At 35.5% G+C, this 14,028-nt stretch overlaps 1 protein-coding gene and 1 long non-coding RNA gene across 5 annotated transcripts in view; both read right to left on the reverse strand.

Moving 5' to 3' along the window:
• The window catches only part of stet (stem cell tumor), a 763,180-nt gene that overhangs the window by 491,615 nt on the left and 257,537 nt on the right, over positions 1-14,028 (reverse strand). The gene's annotated exons all lie outside the window — the stretch shown is intronic.
• Positions 12,135-13,998, reverse strand: LOC117222389 (uncharacterized). Of its 3 annotated transcripts, none has more exons than XR_013033400.1 (6): positions 13,875-13,998; positions 13,634-13,802; positions 13,469-13,552; positions 13,295-13,393; positions 13,124-13,221; positions 12,135-13,051 (listed from the first exon to the last, which is right to left on the reverse strand). It is a non-coding gene; the product is annotated as an uncharacterized LOC117222389 (long non-coding RNA). The 3 variants fall into 3 exon arrangements; XR_004490683.2 differs by having other exon boundaries at positions 12,135-12,779; positions 12,889-13,051; positions 13,295-13,552; XR_004490682.2 differs by having other exon boundaries at positions 13,295-13,552.

Genomic DNA, 14,028 nt, shown 5'->3' on the forward strand with positions numbered 1-14,028 from the left:
GTGTCAAACATACTCGTCACTATACCAATTTGAGTGTCAGACATATTCATCACTATAGTAAATCTACAATCAGCTGTTTATCTGTAAAATAATTCTAGTTAGTCTGACATACTTGTTACTATAGCAATTATAGTTAGTCTGATATATTCATCACTATAGCAATTTTAGTTGGTCTGAAATATTCATGACTATAGTAATTATAGTTGGTAAGACACATCGTGGCTATAGTAATTCTAGTTGGTCTGAGACATTAATTGCTATAATAATCAGCTGTTCATCTGTAAAATAATTCTAGTTAGTTTGACATACTTGTTACTATAGCAATTATAGTTAGTCTGATATATTCATCACTATAGCAATTCTAGTTGGTCTGAAATATTCATGACTATAGTAATTATAGTTGGTAAGACACATCGTGGCTATAGTAATTCTAGTTGGTCTAAGACATTCATTGCTATAATAATCAGCTGTTCATCTGTAAAATAATTCTAGTTAGTCTGACATACTTGTTACTATAGCAATTATAGTTAGTCTGATATATTCATCACTATAGCAATTCTAGTTGGTCTGAAATATTCATGACTATAGTAATTATAGTTGGTAAGACACATCATGGCTATAGTAATTCTAGTTGGTCTGAGACATTCATTGCTATAATAATCATCTGTTTATTTGTAAAATAATTCTAGTTAGTCTGACATACTTGTTACTATAGCAATTCTAGTTGGTCTGATATATTCATCACTATAGCAATTCTAGTTGGTCTGAAATATTCATGACTATAATAATTATAGTTGGTCAGACACATCATGGCTATAGTAATTCTAGTTTATCTGAGACATTCATTGCTATAATAATCATCTGTTTATTTGTAAAATAATTCTAGTTAGTCTGACATACTTGTTACTATAGCAATTATAGTTAGTCTGATATATTCATCACTATAGCAATTCTAGTTGGTCTGAAATATTCATGACTATAGTAATTATAGTTGGTCAGACACATCATGGCTATAGTAATTCTAGTTTATCTGAGACATTCATTGCTATAATAATCATCTGTTTATTTGTAAAATAATTCTAGTTAGTCTGACATACTTGTTACTATAGCAATTCTAGTTGGTCTGAAATATTCATGACTATAGTAATTATAGTTGGTCAGACACATCATGGCTATAGTAATTCTAGTTTATCTGAGACATTCATTGCTATAACAATAATTTTTATAGCATTTTCGTTCATTTTCTCGTTAATCATTGGCAACTTGAAAAATCGTATTTTGTCCAGCCTTTTCTACCTAATATTGCGTCGCGCGACTGCCACCTGCTCGGTTTACCTGCCGCGTCTATTCCCGCCGGTTTCCACGCCAGGTTCTTCGCCAGGTTCTTCGGCCGGCACGCCTAAACGACGCCGGTTCGGATAATTGCGTTTATTAAAATGTTACGCGTTCTAGTTCTCGCGTGCGCGCCTATAGAAATCGTGGCCACTCTACCATGCGACACCGTTAGGGCGCTATCGGGACTTTGATTCAACTCGGATCCTCTTTCTGTGATGGATCCTTAATTGGTAGCAATTTTTCGTTTCATTCTACCGGCCTTTGCTGAACGAGACTTTAATCTGTTCTGGCGGTCTTTCATTCAGATGATGTTTCGTTTCCTTCCTTTTTTCCCGACGAAACGTGTTTAGGTTTCACCGTGATTTGCTTCGAAGTTGATCGAATTTTAGGGACCTTTTTCACGGAAATTCATTGAATTTCAGTTCCAGCGTCTTTGTTACAATTAAATTTTTATTATTAGTATTTAATTTTTTATATTTTTATCTTTTTTATCTATTTAGTATCTAATTGCAAGGCAAATCGGTCGAATATTATCTTATTTTATTTTTTAATACCAAACTTAACGACGCCAGTCGAATGACCGGTTACATATTTTTTATTTCACGATTCTCGAAGCGATGAAGATGTTTCCATTAGAAATTGTTGAATTTATTTATTTATTCCGGCACGCACTGTTATAAGGATTCTAAAAAATTTTTATGAATTCTATCCTGTCATTCTTTTAAGGCAACACTTGTTAGTCGCTTTTAGATCACGGTGGGTTTAGCGTCAATAATTTTAATTAGTTGAAAATCGGTACACGAACGTTTCTAGTTTCTTTTAATCTTTTTACTGTTTTCAATTGTACCTAACCATTTTTGTCATAAATGCATAAAATCCGCAGTCCAATAACACATAAAATCTGCTAATTATAATTGAACCGTGAATATGATGCATTTATGATAAAACTAAAAAGGTCAAAATAAAGTGGCCAAAAGGTCAAACTGTGGAGACTAGAAAAAAGACATTATTATTATTAAAAAGATATTATTGCATTATTTCCGTCTTATTGCTATGATCGAAGGAGGAAAAACATTTTCAATTAGCTTGTATTTCATACAATTAACTTTCATTTTATTCCAATTTTCATTTTAAATAAAGATCCACAGTTTAAATGCTAAACAAAGGAAATTTTAAAAAATTATAATATTTTCATTGTTATAAAGCAACGGAATGTACGATGATAAAATCGCGAAAAATCGATTTCAAGAGATTCAAAATCCGAAGAACAAGAGAAGCATTTTAAAAACATTCTTCGCCGATGGTAAATTTACAGTTCCTTCGACGTATTAATAATTGTTTATATGAAAACGTTATGAAATTTTATTGTCGATAAACTCGAGGTAGAACATCGACTGCATTATTACTAATAATTGTTTAAATAAAAGCATTCTACAGCTACGTTCAATGACAGTAAATTTCGGTTGGAATTTAATCGTCGCTGTGAAATAACATTCGTTTGGAACATATGAAAAGTTCGCGGACGTTCGCGGCAGCAGATAAAAAAGTTCGCAGACGCTCGCGATCTTCGGAAGATAAAATTACTTTTCCTAGATTTCCGCGCGGCATTTCTTGTCCCCGTGCACGGCACTAAATCGCGGAGAACGTGATTGCCGCAGCGTGCAAAAATTACCGGTGTCTCGAAGAACGACACGATATTCGCGACTGTCTCGCAAAACGGCGCTGCGCGGCGGCGGCTCCGCGCGAAATGAATTTCCGCGCGGCGAGCCGGGCCAAATTAAAAACTGCTACATTAAAACGAATAGGTGTACGCCGCGTATAAGTTATAATCAGACGCAACAAGTGTGAATTTTTTTTCTGAAATGCGATACCATCGGCTCCGCGATGCTGCGAGCAGAACCGCCGAGAAACGAAGAGAAACGCGGTAAGCGCGTTCGATTAACAGCAAACTGAAATTTGTTGTTCCGTTTGCGAACATCGCGGAGAAATTCTCCGACGATCTGAAATGAAACTGCAGATTTCTGGACGCTTTATTTCATCAAACTGCGAATGCTTTTATACAACTGTACAGGGTATCCTAAAATTATGCGATACGAGGGAAATGAGGGATTGCTGAAGTGATTTGAAGTAACTTTTTCCTTAGCGAAAATGCAATCCGCGGCTTCGTTTACGAGTTATTAACGAAAAACACTGACCAATAGGAGAGCGAGTACAGCCGGCGCTCCGCCCATACGGCCAGCGCCGCGTCGCGTCGGCCGTATGACACGGCGGCAGTGGTCGCGAGGGCGGGGCATCTGCCATACGCGGTCAGTGTTTTTCGCTAATAATTCTTAAACAAAGCCTCGGACTGTATTTTCGCTAAGGAAAAAGTTACTTCAAATGGCCTCAGGAATCCCTCATTTCCTCGATGAACCATAATTTTGGGACCTCCTGTAGAACGATAGAGCATAAAACACAAAGAAAGATTGCATATATTAATACGAATTAAATTGCATTTGTTGGAACGAGTTCCTGTTAGCAATAATTTAAAATAATAACAAAGATATTTTGTATTAATTCGTTTTAAAATACTTTCGTTAAGTAAACTGTGAATTCTAACATACGAATAACTTGAACACAAATGTTCTACACATGATACAATCAATTTCAATATATCAATTAAAAGCATTATATTTATTGGACTATATCGTTGTTTATCTGCAATATTTCTATATAACTAAATTGTTAAAATTCAATTAAAAATTTTGTATACTGTCAGACAATTTCACACACAGGTGGAATTATCACAATTATTTAAATGAAAGCGTTCTAAAATAATGTTTAATGGTACATTTTAAATGTATCATCGTTTCGTTATAGTAATAACTGTATAAATAAAAGCATTTTGAAAATCTGTTAATTGGCAGTAAATTTAAGGTAGAACATTACTTCGTTGCATTAACAATTGTTCAACGGAAAGCGTCTTAAAATATTATTTATTATCAATCAATTTTAGACAGAAAATGATTTCGTCGTATTAAGCATGGTTGAAAAAAATCATTCTAAAATATCGTTCGAAGGCAGCAAATTGAGAATAGAACATTAACTTCGTCCTATGAATAATTCGTTTAAATATAAAAACCTCTTAAAACATTGAGTAATAAAAGTAATCTGAGAAAAAAGAAAGCATTTTCAAATAATGTTTACCGACAATAAACGTTCGAATAAAATCATATCGAAACGTAGATCCATCGGCGCCGAAGAACCTAAAATGGAGCGCGGACTCGTTGCGGCAACAATTGTTTAAATATTCCGAGTGGCCGGCCCGGCGGCGAGTTTGGTTTGGCAATTTTCGGAACGAGACAAAAGGGGAAGACCATTAAAAAATTTTCGTTGAATTAATTAAATTCGTCCCCGAACGGTTTCGTGGACAATAGAATTTTCCAGCGCAACGTAATCCGAGCGTGGTCCGCGCGGTCCGCAGCAGGCAAAGCCGTGCCGCGTACGGAGAATTTTTTTGGTAATTAAAACGGTGCTTCGGCCATTTCTGTAGCTGCTTCTTGTCATTTAGCGAGACGATGATCCTTACAGATTTTCCGTATTCATTACACACCGGCGCCGTCGGTCGTTTAAATTCCCGCGAAATGCACGCGCGAGCGCGAGCGCGCGCGCGCACGGTATCACCGCAGAATTTCATAGAATTTTCTTAATTAGTGTTTCCGCGCGAAAGTGGAATTACACGGAACGAAGTTCTGCCCAATTACGCTAACTCGAAGGTTTTCCTTGGAAAAATTCGAGCTCCCGCGACCATTCGCATAATATAGTCAGCCAGTACACCGAAATAAGGCGAGCGCGCGCAAAAGACGAACGAATGGAAAAATTGGGGAACAATAGCCGGGCATTCCGGATTGTTCGGAATTCTGGATCGAAATCTATCGAACCGCTGCATTCGACCAATTTCGAACAATCATCGATGCTGCATCTGCGGTCTGTTTTTCGTCAGTTCGGATAGCTGAGAGTGGATCGGAAAATAGAAACATTCGGCGTCAATTGTAAGAAGCAGACGCCAAATTGAAGTCTAGATTTTTTAATCGTTAGTCCGTAGACCTTTGGGCAAAATGGGAATTTTATTTATTGACAATTTATTTTTATATTATTAATATTATTATAATTATTATAATTATTATTATATTATAATTACTATAATTATTATTATTATATTATAATTATTATAATTATATTATTATTATTATTATTATTATTATTATTATTATTATTATTATTATAGTATTATTAATATTATTATAATTATATTATTTTATGTTATTAATTTATTTCAACAAACGGAAGACTCGTTTTCAATTTTTTGGTTGGACAAATAGGTCGAAGATTAACAGTTTAGACGTTTTTGGGGCCTCGTTCACTCTCTGCGGCAATTTTGGTGTTCCATAATTTTTTGGAACATTTTTCGGACGTTTTCTGATCATTTTTTGGTCATTTTCTTCAAGCAATTTTGGTCGTTTCCGATCTTTTTGGATGATTCTTGCCATGTCCAACTTTTAATGGACGGTTTCGAATGCTTAAATTTTTTCTGGAACATTTTTTGGATGATTGCAACATTTTGTTTAGATCAGTGCAACATTTTGGACGACTGCAACATTTTGTTGCACTTCGCAATTCTGAACGTTTCAAATTTTTAGCAACGAATTTTCAATGCTCCCCAGATGTTTCCAGAGAATTTCTGATCGATTTTTGGTCATTTCACAGTTTCTATCGGCAATCTCAGCAGTTTCCCGATTTTTATTGGACAGTTTCGAGCATCTCAAAATTTTATTAGACAGTTTCGAGTGCACCGCGTTTCTCCGAAAATTTAATGGATAGTTTTCGTCATTTCGCACTTTCTTTAAGCTGTTTCAACAGTTTACGATATTCTTTTTTTGGGAAATGTTAAACATCTTCGACTTTTATGGGACACTTTCGACCGTTTCCAAATTTTATTGGACAGTTTCGAGTGCTGCACATTTTCCCGAACGCTCGCAATTCTGTTCGCGAATCTGTTAAGACTATTCTCGATTTTTATTAGAAATTTTCCGAGTGCTCCATATTTTCGTACTGTTCTGGCGCAATTTTGAGAGCTTGTGAGTTTCAAGAATTTACAATGTTAAATTTACGCATAAATTTAATATAAATGTAAAAATAAAGTTAATTTTCCAATAAATTCATATTTTATATAATTTTATATAAATTTATCATTTTCATTACAAATTTATGAAATTATGAGATTATACATCGATGGATTAAAGAAATTTCATTATAAATTAAACTTATTCTGGATATAAAGATCGATCAAATTTCCTTATAAATTTATAACAAAAATTCTAAATTGATATATCGTGATCGTGTAAAAATATAATACGAATAAATGAATTATTGTCATTAAATTATTATTAATGCTATTATTGTTATTAAATTATTATTAATGCTATTATTGTTATTAAATTATTATCAATGCTATTATTGTTATTAAATTATTATTAATCGTATAATTGTTATTAAATTATTATTAATGCTATTATTGTTATTAAATTATTATTAATGCTATTATTGTTATTAAATTATTATTAATGCTATTGTCGTTATTAAATTATTATTAATGCTATTATTGTTATTAAATTATTATCAATGCTATTATCGTTATTAAATTATTATTAGTGTTATTATAATTGTTATTAAATTATTATTAGTGTTATTATAATTGTTATTAAATTATTATTAGTGTTATTATAATTGTTATTAAATTATTATTAGTGTTATTATAATTGTTATTAAATTATTATTAGTGTTATTATAATTGTTATTAAATTATTATTAGTGTTATTATAATTGTTATTGTTATTATTATTACTAAAATCTTGCGATTGGCTGAAAAATCAGGATTCGTCGATAGCCGCGACGGATGGCGCAAGCTGTTCGCAGAGACGGTTCGTAGACGGTTTGTTGGTAATGGGTCGTCGATCCAACGCAACGCAGAGATCGACGCAGCTGTTTTCGAGTCGAAGTCCGACATCGAAAGCAGCCGGAGCGGAGCGAGGCAGAACGAGAGAACCGCGGTTCTGGTCGGCTTCATCTTTTGAAACTTGTTGTATATAGGCGCGCGCCAGTCCAGCCGTAAATATTCGCCGGTAGGTTCTTGCATATTCATTTCTGGCGGACGTGCGCAGGGCTCCGGCCGAAATAATGGCCACGGATTTCGCCAGACACGCAGTCCAATCTCTCTCTCTCTCTCTCTCTCTCTCTTTCTTTCTCTTCCTATCTATTTCTCTCATTCCCTCTCTCTCCCTCTCTCTGTCTATTTCTCTCATTCCCTCTCTCTCTCTCTCTCTCTCTCTCTCTCTCTCTCTCTCTCTCTATCTATCTATCTATCTATTTCTCTCGTTCTCTCTTTCTCAGTCTCTCTGCCTCTCGCCGCCCTTTTTCTTGTCCTTTGTCTAAACTCTTATTCTGAATTTATCCCGGCGCATTTCGAGCCATTCTTTCTCCGCGTCGCTCCGTTATGCTTGTAGAGAAGAGCATGCTGCGTCAACTCTATTCTGCTGCCAGGAAACTGGTGTTGTAATTACCAATTTTCTATTAGTGAAGAAAAAGCAGTGCGCAATTGATCGCGAACCGAGTTATTTTCATGTGCAATTCGAATAAATATTAGGTCTACCGGAAAGTTCTGTCCGTTTGAGAAATGAAAGGAAATAATAGATTTTTTAATAAATTTAGTAATATTTATTGTGCAATATAATTTCCGTCGTCACTTATGACCTCTCTCAAATGAATATGTGCGTATCTATTGAAATTTGCAATGACATTATCGGACAGAACTTTCCGGTAGACCTAATATTTATCGAAAATAATTATTCGAGTAACAATTGTTCATTATTCGTAACAAATTACTCTCTCTCTCTCTCTATTTATTTATTTAAATAATTCTTCACTTGGTATTCGAATAATTCTCCATTTTTTATTCGAACAAATTATTCGAATAGTGATCGTAAAATTATTCGAATAATAACGGAAATAATTGTTGACGTTCTTTTACGTAATTTTTTAATAACTACATTTTCGTTGCAAATAAGAATCCTGGAATGTACGATGACTTCCTCTGCACCCAGAAGAAAAATGATTCAGTTATATGCGAGAAACGAGTTAATTGTAAAAATTAACATGGAAGAAATTCCTAGATAAAGTACGGAAGGACGCTATAATCTATCATTTTCATTCAAATCGAATTATTTCCCCAATCAATTCCTGTACGAATAAAATCCTACTCGAGTAACAAATAAAGCTTCTTCTTTAAACGAAATTTGATTCGAATACTTCTCATTTATTTTTTCATATTTTTCATATTTTTCGAATACTTCTCATTATTTTCTCATTTATAATACTTCTCATTTAAACAAAGTTTTTTTATTCGACTATAATCTTATTCGGATAATCTTTTACTCGATAAGGTCGAATAAAATTTTGATCAACTCCAACGATAAAGAATTCCGTCACCTTAACGTTCGCATAATCGAGGCTCCATTGTGTCCTCCAGAAATTCGCCAATGAGGATCGTTATAGCCACTGCATATGTATATCGCGCGACAATTTAGAGGCTCGCGGCGACCGTTTGCACGTCGTTAATTAACACGAAGATTTGTGCAGGCAGGTAACGAGGCGAAAGAGGAGATCGAAGCTCGACTTCGCGTTGCCCGCGAGCCGATATTAATTAAGACCGAGGAACCGTCGCGCCGTTGTAAGATCTAATTAAAAGGTGGAACAGAGTCGGTGAACGATGCGTTCCCGTCCGTCGAAATGGCCTTTCGGACGCGCGTAATTACGCAACGTTTAATAATCGCATCGAGCGCAGCCCCACTCGAGAGAGAGAAGTCCTCGACGCAGCCTTTTACCGGAAACGTCGGGTCTATCGAGCCGCGATCGATCTCGCGAATTATTGCGCGCGGAATACGCGATACGGAATATTGATTCGCGGCGGTGCCGAGCGGTGCTGCTGAATAGAATCGTAAGTGCGGGGCCGCTGTTAATACGCTGCGGATTTTTTATGGAAAATCAAGATTGTTCGCGTCCTTCGCGAGGAAACGGCGCATTAATGCAACCGGGAGGGGTCCGTTGGTATTTTAATCCTTGAAAACCGGGCGACGTGGAACTCGTGTTCCAAGTATTTCGCAAAATTTAGCAAAGAAGGAACTAAATTTGAAAAATTTTTAACTTTTAATTTTAAAACATTTTTTAAGTTTTATTTTTTAAAAATGTTTGTATTTCCGTTTGCTTTTTATATCCATTTTAGACGAAGTTTATTTAAATTTCTATTAAAAATCTATTACAATTTTAATTTCTATTGAAAATCCCTATTTTTAGAAAGAACAAACAAAACGTTGTTTCTTTCTTTATTATTTTTAATCTTTCTTTATTTATTACAGTTCTTCGGTTATGATTATAAACTGTTATATTAATTAAATTCGTTGTTTATAATGTCACGATTTAAGTGAAATTAAATAATGAAATGATTACATAAAGAAATAATAATTTAATCTTCGTCTACGATGAAAGGATTAATTTTGTTGCCGTTTTCAACATTCACCCACCCGTTTTTGTCATGAATGCATAAATTCCGCACACCAGGACGTCACCAGCTCGTGATTGCAGTAAAATTTCATGTAGTGGAACACTGAATTTCGATTCTCAATAATTATTATCATAATGTGCGTTTGGGGAAGCATCGTTGCAGAAAAGTGGATTAGTGGACCGTAACTGGACTACAGAATCGATGCATTTATAATAGAAATGAGCGTGTCAAATAGAGAACAGTGGAAAAACTTCAGAAGAATTTTTCGAAATCCTGTTGAATCCTCTCGCGAAAACATTAAAATTTTTAAATGAAAATCTATGCTCGATTTTTATTGGTTGCAATTAATCCAGAAAATTTCAATTTTTCACACAAACTCGCACATTGATTATTAAAAATAAGGCAATTATTCTGTTTAATTTTCTTTTGTAAAAAGAATAGATTATTAGGGGAGAAAATCGAGAGAGGGAGAGAGAGAGAGAGAGAGAGAGAGAGAAAGAAAAATCGAAAGAGAGAGAAAGCGAGGAAAAGAAAAATCAAGAGAGAGAGAGAGAGAGAAAGAAAAATCGAAAGAGAGAGAAAGCGAGGAAAAAAAATCAAGAGAGAGAGGAAGAGAGAAAGAAAAATCGAAAGAGAGAGAAAGCGAGGAAAAGAAAAATCAAGAGAAAGAGAGAGAGAAAGAAAAATCGAAAGAGAGAGAAAGCGAGGAAAAGAAAAATCAAGAGAGAGAGAGAGAGAGAGAGAGAAAGAGAGAAGAAAGAATCGAAAGAGAGAGAAAGCGAGGAAAAGAAAAATCAAGAGAGAGAGAGAGAGAGAGAGAGAAATAAATAAACAAAAAAATCAGAAGAGAGTGAAGAACATAAATAAGCAGAAAGATCAGGAGAGAGTGCAAGACATAAATAAACAGAAAGATCGGAAGATAACAATAAAATTAAATAAATAGAAAGATCAAGAGAACGTAAGAGATGGAAGGGTAGAGAGAGGGGGGGATAGAGAAAGAGGGAAAGGAAGAAATAGAGAAAGAGGGAAAGGAAGAAATAGATAGAGAAAGAGAGAGTGGAGAGGAGAGAGAAGTTCTATCAGCGACCATATTGTAGTTCCTCGCCCGTGCCGGCTAAGCGTGTCGCAACTTTTTACATCACGTGCCTGCATTCGCGTTATGCCGTTATGCTTCGTCGTTCCGCGAATATATGCATCCACACATTGTCGGGAAAGGAAACGCTCTCTATGAAAAATGCTTCGTGCAATTGTACGTTGCTCCGGGAACCGGCTTCCCTTTTTTTTTTATGGACGCCCACGTAACCCCGGTTATTTTTCCAACTATGACTAGATTAATTTCGTATTCCGGCTATTTTAGCCGCTGCCGCGACGGATTTTTCCGTATTGCCGACGTAACTGACTTTAATTACCCAGACGAGTTTCGTAATACTATTTTTGTTTGGTATATGTATATTAACGGATTTAATTAATTGATCCGCAGTTGGCCATTAATAGGATGAGTTATGTGACATCATTGAGAGAAAGGCGATTTTTTTATTATTAGCGTTTACATATTTGCAATAATACTCTGTAAAGTAGATGCATTCAATTGTGCACAATTTTTACATACACAAGTATATATATACTTATATATCCATATAAGATATACATATACTATGGATATATCTTATATATCCATATGGATATATACTTATATATCCATATAAATATATACTTATATATCCATATATTTAGTATTGATGTATGTAAAATTGCATGCCATTGCAATTTTAAGTTATAAAACAATATACTCAAATATTAAATCATGCAACAAAGTACCCAAGTATTAAATCATGCAACAAAATACCCAAGTATTAAATCATGCAACGATATATTCAATTATTAAAGCATGCAACAATATATTCAAGTATTAAATTGCATAAGAGTATATTCACTTACAAGGATGAGGAAGTAGATCGAGAATGAAGTAGGAGATTGGAGATGAGAAAGTAAATTGAGAACGAAGAAGTAGATTCAGTATGAAGAAGTATTTCTTTGATTGACACTCACCTGTATCAAAAATGAAAATAATATTATAATTTCATATGAACAATAAGAAGTTCTACACATTTTTGTAGTTCACTTTCGTAAATATTATTATATTATTCAATTAATATTGAATGCTTTACTGAATGCTAATTAAATAATTCTGAAATGCATTGAGTCTGCAATAACTCTGAATTCCTTTATTTACATTAAAATAATCCAAGTTGATTCTGCAGCTATCACATATATAGAATATAAATGATTATACAAAATAAAAATTGTTCATTCCAAGTGTAACAAGCTAGAACAAAATTACGAACTAATTTCCTGGTCTGATTATATCAATTGAATTCAAAATGGCACAAAAAATTTTCCACACCACCATAACCACATACATAAATCCACAGCCTACTAATAGCCCATATAAAATCAGATCTAACCTAAAACAATTAAATTAAATAAATCTAATAAAGCAAAACTAAAACAGGAAACAGTTTGGTTTACAAAAGTTCCAGCCTCAAACTAACTACTCCGTCTCCTATTTCAGTCACAGAAATTGAAAGAAGGTTGAGCGGGCATCGGGGGATCCGGTGGCCGGAATAAGTGCAGATCGCGTATTTCAGCGCCTTAAAATGGATTCTTGGCCGGTGTACCAACATCTTTCTCTTACGGCCACTCGTCTTCTTCCCTCTTCCACGACAGCTTCACGGTGCCGTCCGCCGGCCGCACGGTGTCGGAATGAAAAATCACGGCGGCCCGGGTGACCGTCGGCCAGATAGCCGGTGGCCGGCGTGCAAAGGGAAATCTCATTCCCGGGGAGCGTCTGTAAAAAGTCCGGGGAATTTGTAGAGGCCGTGGCCATCGCAGGAAATGGCCCCGAACGGGCCGGGCTCCCCGTACGATCCAATTCCTCGCCGACGGGATTCGTTTACCTCTCCGGCAGTCCTACCACGTACGACTTCCGCGTTGACTTTAACTATCCGAGCGCGGTTTAACTCTTGAACGACGACACCGGTTTACTTCCTTCCCACTTTGACCACTTAGGGCCGACACACCTCGCCCTGGATCGACTTTCCCTGCAGCGGTCTTTGTAACCTAAAATATGACATTGGCCCTAAGTGTCCGACGGTTGAATTAATGCCGCGAAAGCAGAGGAGTGTGTACTACCATCTCGTTTTTTCGGTGACATTCTAGGCTAATTAATCTCAGTTTCGTCCCTCGGATAACAGAGCAGAAGATTCGAACTCTGTTTCGATCTTTATAACCTGAAATACAGCGTTGTTCATAAGAGTCTGCAAATTTGAATTATTAGCGGAAACGTAGGGAATTGTATACTACCATTTTGTTTTTACCGGTGACATTCTAGCCTAAGTAATCTAATTTCTGTCCCTCGGATAACAGAGCTGAAGATTCGAACTCTGTTTCGATCTTTATAACCTGAAATATGCTGTTCTTCGTAAGTATCAGCTAATTGAAACTAACAACGGGAAAGTAGACAAATATATGTTCTACCATTTTGTTTCAATGTGGTCATCTTTATTTTTGTCCGTCAGTTGAGGGACCACGAAATTTCAATTCTTCTTTGATCTTTATAACCTGAAATACGCTATCGTTTATACATTCCACGAGGCGCAATATCTTGATTAACAGTGAATATTAGATAGCTATATACTGTACCACTTTCTTTTTCCAACGTCATTCTTGCTGGATTAATTAAACGCTTCTGTTTTGAGTATCTAAACACTTATTTACACTGGACACAAGACTAGAAGCACGCCTTATCAGAGTTATACGCAGTTGAATACAGAAAGTTACGAGGCTCAAATTCTGCTTCGATCTTTATAACCTGCAATACGCTATATTCTTGAGTACCTGATCGCAAAACAATAACAGAGAATTAGTTAAATGTATACTGTACCATTTGGTATCTCCGGTGTCAGTTTTATCGCACTAATTAAACACTTTTATCTTAATTTCTCAAGCACTTAATTAGACTCGACACTCGACACAACACTAAAGGAGCAGCGCGTCAAAACTGTGCGCATGCGCGATTCATCGCGACGCTTGCGCGG

Source organism: Megalopta genalis, chromosome 5, assembly GCF_051020955.1.
Source record: "Megalopta genalis isolate 19385.01 chromosome 5, iyMegGena1_principal, whole genome shotgun sequence".
In the NCBI taxonomy this organism is placed as follows: Eukaryota; Metazoa; Arthropoda; class Insecta; order Hymenoptera; family Halictidae; genus Megalopta; species Megalopta genalis.